Raw genomic sequence first — 6,613 nt, 5'->3', positions numbered from 1 at the left:
CCGCGGCACCACTACGGTCGCAGGTTCGAATCCTACCTCGGGCATGGATGTCTGTGATGTCCTTAGGTTAATTAGGTTTAACTAGTTCTAAGTTCTAGGGGACTAATGACCTCAGAAGTTGAGTCCCATAGTGCTCAAAGCCATTTGAACCATTTTTTAAAAGTTTACATTTTCATTTTTTATTTTTTTTTACATCGTAAGCGTTCTGTGATTCCAATGACACAGAGTATCAGAAACTGCTGGGCTACAGCAAGAACAGATATCTCGCGTTAATGCCGGCGCTTGAAAGAATTTTAAAAAATATTTCAACCCTTAAAAAGCTACTTTCTGAGCATCGAGAAATGCCCAATATTTTAAAACTTTTTTTTTTATAATCTCACCTCTGAATTATACTTTACGCATGCACAAATCACTTCTGAATTATAGTTATACTCTCGCATACACAGGCAGCGACTTTCCATCAAACGGTGTTAAAAATTGAAGCACGATACGTGTCTATTGTAGAATCTACAAAGGAAATTAAACGTCTCCGAGGTAACTTGGCACGTAAAGAGAGTTCGCTTTTTTTTTTCCTCATACCGTCCGTAGTCTAATAAAAAAATTACCAGAAACTGACAGGGCGTAGAAACTGCAGCGGCTGAATAATATGAGACTAGTATATCTGTATCAGTGGTGTCAGTTCAATGCAGACTTAGAAGTGTCTGAATGGGCAACTTTGCCAAAAGTTCCTAAGAGAGAATAAATGCAGAATGTGACGGATTTGCTGATTAAGCAACCATTTCTCAGCAGCGACCAAAATACGGACGTATTTGATGAGTTTTCACTTATTTACAACTTCTTCACAGATGAAAGATGTAAGACTGGAACGCTAAAATTGTTGCAACTGAAGACCGTACGTGAAGTTGTTCACACATTTCCGTGACAACAATCTGAACTGTACGAAGTTTCGAATAGTTATTGAATATGTTTCGTGTTTGCCTGGAAGTAACGCACCTATAGAAAGAAATTTTTCTCTAAGATATGGACAAGTGACAAAACACAGTTAAGTGCCGTAGTATTAAAAGCCGTTTTGATAACCAAGGCTAACATCAACAAATCATGCAATGAGTTCCATACCTACTTGAAAACTAGACCCGACATTTTGAAATTGATTTTCTCCACCCACAGATATGAAACAAACTATAATCTAATGTTTATTTATTCAAATTATATGTAATTAATACATTGTTATCACGTCTTTGTTTTTGAATTAGTTATAAACAGTAAAATAACTTTTTCCCCTAAATTCTGCAGGAGTCCCTCTCTGACAAAAAAAAGGTCACGTTCTGTGTACTATAACAGAGAAAAAGAAAAAGGGAGCACAAATATTTGAAGACCACCGGCGTAAACAACCTAATTCACACGATCACAAGAAAAAAATATGCCAAAGATGATAAAGAACCGACCAAGTAGCATATAATGTCGTTTCCAACAGAGGAAAGTCGTTACACGCAACATAATTCAACGAAATGTTACTCTCCCGAGATCTGAATATTCTTATAATGTTCTGGGCGTTCAAAATGTTGCACCCTGACACTTAATTTATCATCGATTCTACAGGAGGTTGTGTAAGAGAGAGTTTCCTAAGTTGTCATTCCACTGAGCTCGTGCTGACACACACAATATGTGACCGATTGACAAATCTGATAAACTGCATAGTTGGCATCAACAAATAGCGCATTATTGCTAAAATAAAAGAGTTTAATCTGCGAAAGGTAGAAAAAGCAACAACCATTGTTAACAATGATAACAGGATGTTACGTATTCCCTCAAGTACAACTCGTACTGTTTCCATTGACTTGTAAAAGGTAATTTTTACCCCCACATTATCTTATGCAAATATGTTTTACAGCAGCCAGCTACAAATTACAACGTGTGCCCATAAGTTTAGTCAGATATCACAAGGTTTTATATGCTCTTAGCACGAAATCATGATTGATCATGGTGGAAATGAGGTCCCGTGTTGTGTTGTGGAAGTGCTGTCATCTTTCATCACCGACAAACTGTATTTACAAATATGGAGCGACAGCTGTGCAGGGCAGAATAAAAAAAATGGTTCAAATGGCTCTGAGCACTATGGGACTTAACATCTGTGGTCATCAGTCCCCTAGAACTTAGAACTACTTAAACCTAACTAACCTAAGGACATCACACACATCCATGCCCGAGGCAGGATTCGAGCCTGCGACCGTAGCAGTCGCGCGGTTCCGAACTGAGCGCCTAGAACCGCTAGTCCACCGCGGCCGGCGGCAGAATAAATATCGTATGATTGGAACTGTCCTGATTTACCTTACTGCAAAGAACTATTTTAATTCTGCAGCTTTGAAATTTCTAGTTTTATGACATTGCTACTTTCCTTATAATTGGAAATTCGGCATTATTAAGAAAAGAGATGCAAGACTAAGATTTCGGAAGAGGTAGCACGAGAAGTGCTAAGAACGTAAGGCCTAATAATGTAATAATGATGAAAAGTGAGGACTTCTTGACTTTTCTGCAGAATGTGAAAAGTTTTTGAACACAACTCCTTTAAACCTCAACTTCCTCACCTGAATTAGACTCTCAAGAAACGGTTCTGCTGTAATAAAAACAAGACAGTCATTAAATGACTGGAAATGTGGACGGTGCACAGAATTTTTAAGGAAGGGCAGTCATTCAAGTCAATCTCTTTTGCAGTGCTTGCAACACCTTGAAAGACGACCAGTCATGGAAAAATAGAAGAGTTCTTATTATCTGTTGAACTTTCTTGTTGAGAAGTATCATGCACTTTGCCACAAAATTTATGTGTACTTTACCACAAAATTTGTGCATAAATACAAATAACAGTAATTCTGATTTTGGATAAGTAGTGAGGAAGAGAAGATTATGGTCCCGCCCCTCCCGTCGACAACGAGGTCATTAGAGATGAAGCACAACCTGCGATTAGGGAAGGATGGGAAAGGCAATCGGTTGCGCCCATTCAAAGAAACTATCCCGACATTTGCCTGAAGAGAGTTAGGAAAATCACGGAAAACACAAATCGGAATGTCCGGACTCGGTTTGAACCGTTGTCCTCCCTAATGCGAATCTAATGCGCTAACCGCTGCGCCACCTCACTCGGTGGATGAGGGTGATTTTGTATGTTTTATATACGGAAAGTGGAATTTCATAGACAAAATATGCTATATTTTTCAGATGTCGTATGTAACACAAAGCATGAGTGTAAGCCTTCTATTGCGAACAGTTTCTGTAATAATGTTAGTGAAAACAAATTCATAAATTTGTTTCCTGGTTGCCCTACAAAGTTTTATTTTGGGCAGTTACCACCTTTCCCATGTTAACGTTTCGATTAGCGTCTTTGACGTCTTCACAAAGCTATGGCAGCTGTTCTTGCCTCCCGATATAAGCGGACTCCAGCTGTGGAGCAGCTGACGCAGCGTCGTCAACATGCGAAGCAAGATTTTCTCATACACGCGATTGATCGAAATAGGTTTCGGAATATATTGTTCTGCTCGTAGATGTGAACGTATAATACGATGTACCGTAGGCAAATGAACTTGACTGTTGTCTCTAGCAACGCGGTTAGGCAACGTGGGTATTAACCCTTTCACTGTGCATTTACTCTCAGCGGCTCCCGCCCTGTGCGCGTTATTTTCACCCGGAGTGTATATATATGAGTGTAGCAGCCTACCGTTATTATTGAGATAAAAATGAGACGCAAAATCCAGTATTGTCGGTGTAAATCGTTTCCTTTTTTTATATCTTTGTTCAGAAAGTCTTATTTTGTTTAAAAAAGGTACTTTATTAGGAGAAAACATACAAAACACATAACATTAGTAATACTTCAAAGTGTGATATCTCTCGAAACAAAAATTCAAACATAAAGGTACATTACATTTTACACAAATGTATCTTGTGTCACTTCGTTTATCATGTTTTGCACATACGATACACCTTCTCTGGGCAGCCTTCTTCTTTGAAGTTCCTGGGATTAGCGAGAAAAAGTGGCCCTCGGTTAGGCGTAAGGGATTGTCACCATCAGCCGATCTCCTTCCACGACGTCCCTCTGTTTGTGGTTGGTGGTGAATCTCTAGGATCTCCTTGATAAGTTTCTGTTGAAAATCAGATACTGAAATATTTCGTCCCGTTTGAGTTTTATATAATGCATGCTTATTGAGCAGAGACAGATCCACCAAATGAAAAAATACTTTTTTATACCATTTTACAGTTTTTCGTACACGTTCTACTGAACTTAGCATCATGTCGCTCCCATCGACGGCCCACATATTTTAAGTGTAGCTTACGATGCAAGCTGGTTTTGTTTTTAGTTCATTCGTGGTTCTGGCAATTTTGTCAGTCGCTGTAATTTCGCTTGTATGAAGAGTTGAAATCATCCTCACTTCCCGCTTGTCCTGCCACTTCAGAGCAAGAAAAATCTGTTGACATAAACTCGATCTCGCCTTTTCTAAGTTTTTTTGATAAAGCAAGCATGCCTTTGCGGTTTGTTCTCACAGTTCCACAGGCATTAGTCACTCTGTCATTCAAATAAGAAAATAACGTTGGGCTAGTGTACTAATTGTCAACATATAATGTGTGACCTTTACCAAGGTAACGTTCAAGTAAAGTGAGAACAATGCTTCCAGGTATTTCAACATTTACACCAAAGTCAGTTTCTTTTTTTACAACTTTTGCAGCACCCACATAAGTAATAAAATCAAGAATATAACCAGTTTCACAATCACATAACAAAAAATTTTACACCAAATCTGTGGCGTTTGGAAGGAATGTACTGCTTGAAGAAGACACGATCTTTGAAGAGAACTTAATTTTCGTCAATGCACAAATTTTTAAAAGGATAGAAAGCACCTGGAAATACTTTTCTTAAGTGATCCACAATTCGACGTAATTTCCAGATTTTGTCATCTCCAGGGTCCCTGCTGTTATCAGCAAAATGCAGCATTCTAAGTAACAGAAGATATCTATCTCTCGGCATGATTTGCGCAAACATTGGAGTAGACAGTAACTGATCATTGGTCCAATAACTGTTTATTTCATTTTTTCTCACTTGAGCCATCAGAAAATTTACTGCAAGGAAACAGTAAACTTCGTTACTGTTTGTGTTTTTCCAACGTCGCAGTCTTGATTTTTCACTGGCATCATTGCAAAAGTGTTCATAATATAACTTAACATTGCTCAGCTATGTAGCTCACAATTTCCTGGCTAAAAAAAAATTGGAAGCAGTCGTATACGGTACACAAATCATCTAAAATGACGATTTTGTAACCGGAACCACTGTTATCGAAATTATACACTTTAGGTTCCAAATCAGAGTCTTTCCATCTAAAATCAACTGTTTTGTGTCTTTCAGAAGATTTTTCAGGCATACGCTCAGGCTCTTCTTCGGAATCGGAGAAAGAATCGACGATAACATCAAAATCTGGATCTGCATTTACTGGTTCAACGTTTGTTGGTTCACAAATATTTTTTATATTTGTGGTGACAGATTTATCTGCCAGCTCGTCGTCGTCATTATCTGTCCACCCACAATCACTTTGGTTTAGAATACTCAGCAGCTCATCGTCTGTAAACGGACGGCAACGTCGCGTCATTTTATTCGGTAAAGCGGAAACGGCCGCGCACAAACTATGTAATATAGCGATACGAATGAATTCAGCACAAAGAGAATTCACCATTCAATAGTCGTTCAGGTATTTCCTAGTATTCAAACAATTAAACTGCGTACTTGCGCAACAATTACCTCCGACCCGCTGCTCAGATTGTCGGCGTTATACGTAACTATACGACTGTAGCAGGGAACTGCTATAAGTATTTCTTATAGCAAATAGTGTATATACGTCTGGAGCACTGAAACGATTAACGTATATTTTCGTCTGGACCAGTGAAACGGATAAGAATGAAATTTTCACTCTACAGCGGAGTGTGCGCTGATATGAAACTTCCTGGCAGATTAAAACTGTGTGCCGGACCGAGACTCGAACTTGGGACCCGAGTTCGAGTCTCGGTCCGGCACACAGTTTTAATCTGCCAGGAAGTTTCATACAGCGCACACTCCGCTGTAGAGTGAAAATTTCATTCTAGAAACAACCCCCAGGCTGTGGCTGAGCCATGTCTCCGCAATATCCTTTCTTCCAGAAGTGCTACCTCTGCAAGGTTCGCAGGAGAGCTCTGTGAAGTTTGGAAGCTAGGAGACGAGGTACTGGCGGAATTCGAGCTGTGAGGACGGGGCTTGAGTCGTGCTTGGGTAGCTCAGTTGGTAGAGCACTTACCCGCGAAAGGCAAAGGTCCCGAGTTCGAGTCTCGGTCGGGCATACAGTTTTATCTGCCAGGAATTTTCAACGTGGGTATTGTTCAGCCCGCTGTCTGCTGCAAGGCTTAAGCAAATCTCATCCCCTCTTAAGCTTCCCTATCGCTCTCGCTCCATGCGCGGAGCCCCCTGCCTACATTACGCGGACAATAATTGTTATGGGACTTAACTTCTGAGGTCATCAGTCTCCTAGAACTTAGAACTACTTAAACCTAACTAATCTAAGGTCATCACACACATCCATGCCCGAGGCAGGATTCGAACCTGCGACCG

The sequence above is a fragment of the Schistocerca cancellata genome, chromosome 5 (genome assembly GCF_023864275.1).
Source record: "Schistocerca cancellata isolate TAMUIC-IGC-003103 chromosome 5, iqSchCanc2.1, whole genome shotgun sequence".
Lineage (NCBI taxonomy): Eukaryota > Metazoa > Arthropoda > Insecta > Orthoptera > Acrididae > Schistocerca > Schistocerca cancellata.
The sequence above is the reverse complement of the archived record's forward strand: the minus strand, read 5'-3'. Positions refer to the sequence as shown.